Source organism: Astatotilapia calliptera, chromosome 9, assembly GCF_900246225.1.
Source record: "Astatotilapia calliptera chromosome 9, fAstCal1.2, whole genome shotgun sequence".
In the NCBI taxonomy this organism is placed as follows: domain Eukaryota; kingdom Metazoa; phylum Chordata; class Actinopteri; order Cichliformes; family Cichlidae; genus Astatotilapia; species Astatotilapia calliptera.
The window spans coordinates 1,194,866-1,204,543 of NC_039310.1; the positions used below are offsets into that span (position 1 = coordinate 1,194,866).

The 9,678-nt window shown below is 43.4% G+C and overlaps 2 non-coding genes and 2 pseudogenes across 2 annotated transcripts; 2 read left to right on the forward strand and 2 right to left on the reverse strand.

Moving 5' to 3' along the window:
• On the reverse strand, positions 1-119 carry LOC113029937 (uncharacterized; annotated as a pseudogene).
• A 360-nt stretch (positions 120-479) lies between these two features.
• LOC113029927 (5S ribosomal RNA) lies at positions 480-598 on the forward strand. The gene has a single exon (XR_003273521.1). It is a non-coding gene; the product is annotated as a 5S ribosomal RNA (ribosomal RNA).
• An 8,278-nt stretch (positions 599-8,876) lies between these two features.
• LOC113029938 (uncharacterized) lies at positions 8,877-8,995 on the reverse strand (annotated as a pseudogene).
• Positions 8,996-9,353: 358 nt separating this feature from the next.
• On the forward strand, positions 9,354-9,472 carry LOC113029936 (5S ribosomal RNA). Its single transcript, XR_003273530.1, has one exon. It is a non-coding gene; the product is annotated as a 5S ribosomal RNA (ribosomal RNA).
• Positions 9,473-9,678: the final 206 nt, after the last annotated feature.

Genomic DNA, 9,678 nt, shown 5'->3' on the forward strand with positions numbered 1-9,678 from the left:
AGCTTACGGCACCTGGTACTCCCAGGCGGTCTCCCATCCAAGTACTGACCAGGCCCGACCCAGCTTGCCTTCCGAGATCAGACGAGATCGGGCGTGTTCAGGGTGGTGTGGCTGTAAGGGAGGAGCTGCTTCAGAAACAGCCTTTTTATACATGCTGTGATGACATAGTCATGCTTACGTTTTTTTAATGTCCTGTATATAAGTTGAATTCTCCAAACCACAAAAATGTTGCACTTCCAAATGGTCCTAACACACTGTGTGCTCTGTGTCACTTTAACACTGTGCTGTGAGAAACTAACATGTGTTATTATGGTGACGTTACCGCGGGAAAAGCATTTTTGAAGCTCAGTGTTGCAGCTGCAGTTCGCAACAAAGATTTGCATGCTTTCGCTGTAACATGTGAAGCTTAGCACAATACTATATTTTAAACTGTGTGACATTTGCCAAGTATAAAAGGTCTTTTATAGCGGGCTTCTCTCGCTTACGGCCATACCACCCTGAACACGCCCCATCTCGTCTGATCTCGGAAGCTAAGCAGGGTCGGGCCTGGTCAGTACTTGGATGGGAGACCGCCTGGGAATACCAGGTGCTGTAAGCTTTTGCACTTCCACACACAAACTGCAGAGGGCGCCGCTGCTCACTCAGTGGAGGTGAGCTTCAGGAAAAGCTTCATGACAACGCTCCTGATTGCATTTCGCTTTTGTGCAAAACAAAAAAACAAGAACGAAATATTTAGGAAATACACAAACTTATTTATTCTGTAAATGTAGAAAATGTCTGTGGCTAGTCCCTCTGGGCTCAGTACAGAGGAACTTGTTAACCTTGTAGTTTGCAGCGGGCGCAGTGTCAACCTGACACCCATGTGCAACCAGTTTGAACTCTTATTGGCTGCCGACTGCGGTCTCGAAGAATACTGAATAAATGCGCATCAGTGTGCTACCCTGAGCAGGGAACACGATATCATGGAGTTTCTAACCTGGAGCAAGGTGAAGGTGACGCTACTATGCAGGACCGCCCCTGCTTAGCTTCAGAGATCAGATGAGAACAGGCGTGGTATGGCCGTAAGTGAGAGGCTTCCTCGATAAGGGGGTTCATGTAGATACTGTATGTCAATAGGAAATTGTACTTAGTAGTCAGTATAATCTTTTAATTATATAAGTTTGTATATGGTAGAATACTGCATGTAATCATTAGTGTTTAGTTGGTGGCATATTGAAAGAATGTCTCATCCTAGGAGGTCTGTAACATTCTAGGGTGTTCACCCCCACATCCTAGGAGCATGAGAGAGGTCGTATCTTTTCTTTGTTGATATATGGTATAGCAAACACACGTATATCTCTTAAAGTATAAGAGCCTTTTGTTTAGATGGACCCGCTAGACCCCTGGCACCAGCTTTGGGGAGTCTTCACAGGGTCACATCTTGACCTCACACACACACACACACACACACACACACACACACACACACACACACACACACACACACGTACACCTCCACATTGCAATGTAAAGAACAAACTCTCACTGAAGTATAAATAAAGACCGGGACAGTTTCTCAGCGCGAGTCTCAGTTCTGGAGACTGCCCTTGCTAGCAAGAAGTTCTGTGTGTTTCTCTTCTCTGAGTCTTTACTGAAGAAGTGTTTTAGAATATATTTCTTAACACTGTAACCCATTTATTGGGATTTAAAAAACAATTCAGAGTGAAGGATATTGATTAGTTTCTACTTTTTTTTAATAGCTGCACATGACAGCACAGTTATAATGCATAGTTAATGCTGCAATATTCGCGTCATAAACAATTGTGAGTGTTTGCACAAAAATATCTACAAGTGCTCTGTGCATGTACAGTGATATTGATGTAACGCTTGAAGAATTTGACATTACTACATCAGTGGAAGAGCTCATTGCGCAAGACTCACTAACCATCCTATTCGAAAATGAGCTTAAAGGGTGCCTCAGTTCCGTTTCAACATTTAAACTGTCATTTGTGTGTTGAAGGCAAGGCAAGGCAAGGAAAGTTTATTTGTATAGCACAATTCAACAACAAGGTGATTCAAAGTGCTTTACAGAGACATTAGAAACAAAAACAAATAAAAAGCATGATTTAAAATTGATTAAAAATAAGCAAACTAACTAACTAATTAACAAACAAACAAACAAACAAAACAGTATATAAAATCAAAACAGATAAAATCAGAACAATAGATCAAATCAGTAGTTAAATGTAAGTTTTGAAATTTAAGCTTAAAGTGTGGATTTGGTGCTTTATTCAAATGCAGCTGAGAACAGGTGAGTCTTCAACCTGGATTTAAATAAACTGAGTGTTTCAGCTGATCTGAGGCTTTCTGGGAGTTTGTTCCAGATATAAGGAGCATAAAAGCTGAATGCAGCTTCTCCGTGTCTGGTTCTGACTCTGGGAACTGATAAAAGACCGGATCCAGATGACCTGAGGGATCTGGATGGTTCATACTGGGTCAGGAGGTCATTGATGTATTTTGGTCCTAAACCATTCAGAGCTTTATAGACCAGCATCAGAACTTTAAAGTCTATCCTCTGACGGACAGGCAGCCAGTGTAAAGACCTCAGAGCTGGACTGATGTGGTCCACTTTTTTGGTCTTAGTGAGGACTCAAGCAGCAGAGTTCTGAATGAGCTGTAGTTGTCTGACTGATTTTTTAGGTAGACCTGTAAAGATGCTGTTACAGTAATCAAGCCTACTAAAGATGAATGCATGGACTAGTTTTTCCAGGTCCTGTTGAGACATCAGATCTTTTATCCTTGATATATTCTTGAGGTGATAGTAAGCTGACTTGTTATTGTCTTAATGTGTTTTTCTAAGTTTAGGTCTGCATCCATCACTACACCCAAATTTCTCGCCTGGTTTGTGGTTTTTAGGTGTATAGATTGAAGTTCTCTGGTGACCTGTAATCGTTTTTCTTTGGCGCCAAAGACTATTACCTCAGTTTTGTTTTTGTTTAGCTGGAGAAAATTGTGGCACAGCCAGTCATTAATTTCCTCAATGCATTTACCAAGAGCCTGTACAGGGCCTCGGTCTCCTGGTGACATTGTGATATATATTTGTGTGTCATCTGCATAGCTGTGATAGTTTATTTTGTTGTTCTTTATAATCTGTGCCAGTGGGAGCATGTAAATGTTAAACAGAAGGGGTCCCAAGATGGAACCTTGGGGAACTCCACATGTGATACTTGTCTGCTCAGATGTGAAGTTACCTATTGATACAAAGTATTTCCTGTTTTCTACGTATGTTTTGAACCAGTTTAGTACAGTTCCTGAAAGACCTGTCCAGTTCTCCAGTCGTTTGAGTAATATGTTGTGGTCAACTGTATCAAATGCTGCACTGAGATCCAGTAAAACTAGGACTGACATTTTTCCACTGTCTGTATTCAGACATATGTCATTAAACACTTTGGTCAGAGCGGTTTCAGTGCTGTGGTTCTGTCTAAAACCTGACTGGAAGGCATCGTAGCAATTATTCTGTTTTAAGAAGTAACTGAGCTGTTGAGAAACTGCTTTTTCAATGATCTTACTTAAAAACGGGAGATTTGAGATCGGCCTGTAGTTGTTCATTTGTGTCTTGTCAAGATTGTCCTTTTTCAGTATAGGTTTGATTACAGCAGTTTTTAGTGATTCTGGAAACACACCTGATAATAAAGAAAAGTTGACGATCTGTAACAGGTCTGACTCTAAAGTCTTTGAGACCTTTTTGAAAAAACTTGTTGGCAGGACATCTAAACAGCAGGAGGAGGAGTTCAGTTTACCTAAGATGTCCTCCAGGTCTTTGCTGTTAATAGATTGAAACTGTTTCATGGTGTTTAAACAGTTTTTCGGTGGACACAGTACATATCCTGAATCTGCTGTTGATGTACCAATTGCTTGTCTAATCTTTTGGATTTTTTCTGTGAAGAATTTGGCAAAGTCATTGCAGGCCATGGTCGAATGAAGTTCAGCTGCCACTGACACAGGAGGGTTTGTTAGCCTGTCAACTGTAGAAACTAAGACCCGAGCATTATGGCTGTTTTTAGTGATGATGTCAGAGAAGTAGGACCTTCTTGCACTCCTCAGTTGTAAATTATAATTGTGAAGTTTCTCTTTATAAATGTCATAATGAACCTGGAGGTTTGTTTTTCTCCATCTGCGCTCAGCTTTCCTACACTCTCTTTTTTCATTTTTCACCAGTGTGGAGTTTCTCCATGGAGACTTTTTCCTTCCAGAGATAACCTTCACCTTAATGGGAGCAATAGTGTCCATTACATTTAACATGTTAGCATTGAAGCTATTGACGAGCTCATTGATTGAACCTCTGGACAGATCAGGTGTTAATGGGAAGACCTGGTTAAAGATCTCACTACTGTGTTCAGTTACACACCGTTTTGTGATCACTGCTGTTGATATATTTATGTGGGCTGACATTTTACTTTCAAAGAAAACACAGTAATGATCAGACAGGCCCACATCAGACACAGTGACCTCTGAAATGCTCAGGCTCTTGGAGATCAGTAGGTCAAGAGTGTGTCCTCTATTATGTGTGGCCTCTGTTACATGCTGAGTCAGCCCAAAGTTGCCCAGAGTGTTACTCAGGTCTTTAGTCCCTTTGTCCTGAGGGTTGTCCACATGGATGTTGAAATCTCCAACAATAATTACACAGTCGAAATCAACACAGATCACAGACAGCAGTTCACTGAGGTCATTAAAAAAGTCTGTGCAGTATTTGGGAGGCCTGTAAACATTAAGAAACACAACTTTGGATGGGGCCTTCAGCTGTAAAGCCACATATTCAAAAGACTCAAAACTTCCAGGAGATAGCTGCTTACATTGAAATGATTCATTAAATAAGACAGCAACCCCTCCTCCTCTCCTGCTCGCCCTGACCTCACTGATAAAACTGTAGTTAGGAGGGGTCGTCTCGATGAGAACAGCTCCACTGTTACTTTGGTCCAACCAAGTTTCAGTTAAAAACATAAAATCAAGGCTGTGCTCAGTGATTAAATCATTAATTAAAAATGTTTTCCCAGCTAAAGATCTAATGTTTAATAAAGCCAACTTAAGTGTTTTAGAGGTATTACTTGTCCCCTCGTGTTTGGGAGCAGTCTGTGGCACACAAGGTATGTTTACTATGTTTAAAGATCTTTTAGAGTGCAGCTCTCTGTGTTTTGACCAGGCCACATGTCTCCTTCTGTCACCTAAAAGTACAGAAATTTGAAAACCTTCTAGTAAACAGGGTCCCAGCTTCTCCTGGGAAAAGTCACCACTGCCATAATCCTCACAGCCCGGACCCTCCACACATCACACATCAGACTGCGGAGACAGGGCATGAAGGTGGTAAGGAGGAACTAAGGGGGGCTGGGCAATGTAACTTTGTTTGCTCTGTTGAGGGTGGGGCTCGATGGCGAACCTTTGGCTGCTCTGGTGGGGGGTTTATGGGGGATAAAAAGGGATTGGGCCAGGGGGTAGATCTGAGCTCAGCATTGACCCGCTCCATCATCTCCTCAGTGAATTTCAGGTGTGGGGAGGAGGGAGAAAGGGAGGGGGAGGAGGGTGATGGCCTGTCAGGGGTTTGGGGGACTGGGGAAGATCGTGGTCCCTGGTCCTGGTCGTTGGTGTTGTTGAGAGAGTTGGAGGCAAATAGGGACCCCTCTTCTTGCCTCAGATGTCTCTCCTTTCTGAGGCTCTTCCTCAGATGCCATGGATGTCTCTCCTTTCTGAGGCTCTTCCCGGGTGGGGGCAGATGAGGCTCCTCCTCAAGGTTTCTGCTGGGCTTTGTCTGTTCTTGGAGTACTGTTTGTTCCTCTTTATGAGATACAGTGGGGCAAAAAAGTATTTAGTCAGCCACCGATTGTGCAAGTTCCCCCACCTAAAATGATGACAGAGGTCAGTAATTTGCACCAGAGGTACACTTCAACTGTGAGAGACAGAATGTGAAAAAAAATCCATGAATCCACATGGTAGGATTTGTAAAGAATTTATTCGTAAATCAGGGTGGAAAATAAGTATTTGGTCAATAACAAAAATACAACTCAATACTTTGTAACATAACCTTTGTTGGCAATAACACAGGTCAAACGTTTACTATAGGTCTTTACCAGGTTTGCACACACAGTAGCTGGTATTTTGGCCCATTCCTCCATGCAGATCTTCTCGAGAGCAGTGATGTTTTGGGGCTGTCGCCGAGCAACACGGACTTTCAACTCCCGCCACAGATTTTCTATGGGGTTGAGGTCTGGAGACTGGCTAGGCCACTCCAGGACTTTCAAATGCTTCTTACGGAGCCACTCCTTTGTTGCCCGGGCGGTGTGTTTTGGATCATTGTCATGTTGGAAGACCCAGCCTCGTTTCATCTTCAAAGTTCTCACTGATGGAAGGAGGTTTTGGCTGAAAATCTCACGATACATGGCCCCATTCATTCTGTCCTTAACACGGATCAGTCGTCCTGTCCCCTTGGCAGAAAAACAGCCCCATAGCATGATGTTTCCACCCCCATACTTCACAGTAGGTATGGTGTTCTTGGGATGCAACTCAGTATTCTTCTTCCTCCAAACACGACGAGTTGAGTTTATACCAAAAAGTTCTACTTTGGTTTCATCTGACCACATGACATTCTCCCAATCCTCTGCTGTATCATCCATGTGCTCTCTGGCAAACTTCAGACGGGCCTGGACATGCACTGGCTTCAGCAGCGGAACACGTCTGGCACTGCGGGATTTGATTCCCTGCCGTTGTAGTGTGTTACTGATGGTGACCTTTGTTACTTTGGTCCCAGCTCTCTGCAGGTCATTCACCAGGTCCCCCCGTGTGGTTCTGGGATCTTTGCTCACCGTTCTCATGATCATTTTGACCCCACGGGATGAGATCTTGCGTGGAGCCCCAGATGGAGGGAGATTATCAGTGGTCTTGTATGTCTTCCATTTTCTGATGATTGCTCCCACAGTTGATTTTTTCACACCAAGCTGCTTGCCTATTGTAGATTCACTCTTCCCAGTCTGGTGCAGGTCTACAATACTTTTCCTGGTGTCCTTCGAAAGCTCTTTGGTCTTGGCCATGGCGGAGTTTGGAGTCTGACTGTTTGAGGCTGTGGACAGGTGTCTTTTATACAGATGATGAGTTCAAACAGGTGCCATTCATACAGGTAACGAGTGGGGGACAGAAAAGCTTCTTACAGAAGACGTTACAGGTCTGTGAGAGCCAGAGATTTTCCTTGTTTGAGGTGACCAAATACTTATTTTCCACCCTGATTTACGAATAAATTCTTTACAAATCCTACCATGTGGATTCATGGATTTTTTTTTCACATTCTGTCTCTCACAGTTGAAGTGTACCTCTGGTGCAAATTACTGACCTCTGTCATCATTTTAAGTGGGGGAACTTGCACAATCGGTGGCTGACTAAATACTTTTTTGCCCCACTGTAACTCCTCGTTTATCTCAGCCTTGGCACCAAGCACAGATGGATGACGTATGGAATAAAACAAGTTGGAGGTGAACAATTTCACCCCTGACTTGTTAAAATTAAATCCATTTGCTTTAAACAGATGCCTGCGTTCCCAAAAAATATTAAAGTTGTTGATAAAATGCACTGAGTGGTCAGCACATGCTGATATAAGCCATTTATTCAGTGTAAACAACCTGCTGAATCTCTCGTCTCCTCCTCTGACCGGCGGTACAGGTCCACTGATGAATACAGCTGCATTCAGAGAGTTTACAGTATTTAGTAATCCAGTAAAGTCCTGTTTCAGAACCTCCGACTGTTGTTTGGACACATCGTTTGACCCTGTATGCAGAACAATGTTTGTCACAGTTGGATATTCATCTGCAATTTGAAGAATTCTCTCCTTCAGGTTGTTGACCATATCGTTAGGAAAGCAGAGGACTTTAGTGTTCTTACCGCACATCCTTTGTACATCCTTTACGGCAGAGTCACCCACAATCAGAGTTTCAGGCCTAGCCTTTAGCTTTCCTGTGGCCTTTTACTTTTCAACAGATTTTCAGACCTTACTTCGCTGCTTTTAGATGGATGGTTGTCCGATATAGATCCAGGGTCCTTTGATAGTGGAGCAAATCTGTTCTGCAGTTTCACATTCAGTTGTTTTGGAGGTTTGTTGTTAACCTTCCTATTCACGGTTGTCCAGTCCTGTTTCCTCTCGTATACAGGGGTAGAAGAGCTTCTCTGTCTCGTAGGAAGTGAAGGCCAGTCGGTTTCAGAGATTTCAGCTCGCTGTGCCCTGCCCGTGATACGTCCTCCCCCTTCCAGGAGACATGATTTATGTCTTGGTTTTGCACCAAGACAGTCTAAGGGGGGATTATCACTTGAGGATTTATAATAATGCACAGAGTCTACTTTCTTGGTCATGTTATCTGTGCTCCTTAGCTGTGTGCTAGCTTGCTCATCGCCATTGTTTTGAATCAAAGGCAAGGTTGTTTCATTTCCACACAGTCCATTTACCTCCACGTTTACTTCTAAGCGATGAATTTTTGTCTCCAGTACTGCAATCTTCTGCAGGAGGCTGTGGTAGTCATCTGTGGAGAGGGAAGGCATCTTGTTGCTAGTTAGCCTAGCGGTTAGCACCTTTCCAGGCTATTGAGGCTGTTCGGTGCCCAGACGCTGTAATCAGGCTTCAGCTGTGTCTAGGCTACAGACACACGGAGCGCTGAGGATAAGGTAACTATAAAAATGTTGCTGTTTCTGTTAAGAACGCTTTAGTCCTAATGATCTATAAGTGTCCAGAAGCTATCGCAGGTAAGCTCATACGGAAAAAAGGGAAAAATCAGCATAAAAATCAATAAAAGAAGCAAAGCATTTAAAGAGCAAAGAGATGAAGCATCCACACTCACAAAAGGGGAGGAGCAGAGTGCAAGTGCAAAAGCTTATGGCACCTGGTATTCCCAGGCGGTCTCCCATCCAAGTACTGACCAGGCCCGACCCAGCTTGCCTTCCGAGATCAGACGAGATCGGGCGTGTTCAGGGTGGTGTGGCTGTAAGGGAGGAGCTGCTTCAGAAACAGCCTTTTTATACATGCTGTGATGACACAGTCATGCTTACGTTTTTTTAATGTCCTGTATATAAGTTGAATTGTCCAAACCACAAAAATGTTGCACTTCCAAATGGTCCTAACACACTGTGTGCTCTCTGTCACTTTAACACTGTGCTGTGAGAAACTAACGTGTTATTATGGTGACGTTACCGCGGGAAAAGCATTTTTGCAGCTCAGTGTTGAAGCTGCAGTTCGCAACAAAGATTTGCATGCTTTCGCTGTAACATGTGAAGCTTAGCACAATACTATATTTTAAACTGTGTGACATTTGCCAAGTATAAAAGGTCTTTTATAGCGGGCTTCTCTCGCTTACGGCCATACCACCCTGAACACGCCCCATCTCGTCTGATCTCGGAAGCTAAGCAGGGTCGGGCCTGGTCAGTACTTGGATGGGAGACCGCCTGGGAATACCAGGTGCTGTAAGCTTTTGCACTTCCACACACAAACTGCAGAGGGCGCCGCTGCTCACTCAGTGGAGGTGAGCTTCATGACAACGCTCCTGATTGCATTTCGCTTTTGTGCAAAACAAAAAAACAAGAACGAAATATTTAGGAAATACACAAACTTATTTATTCTGTAAATGTAGAAAATGTCTGTGGCTAGTCCCTCTGGGCTCAGTACAGAGGAACTTG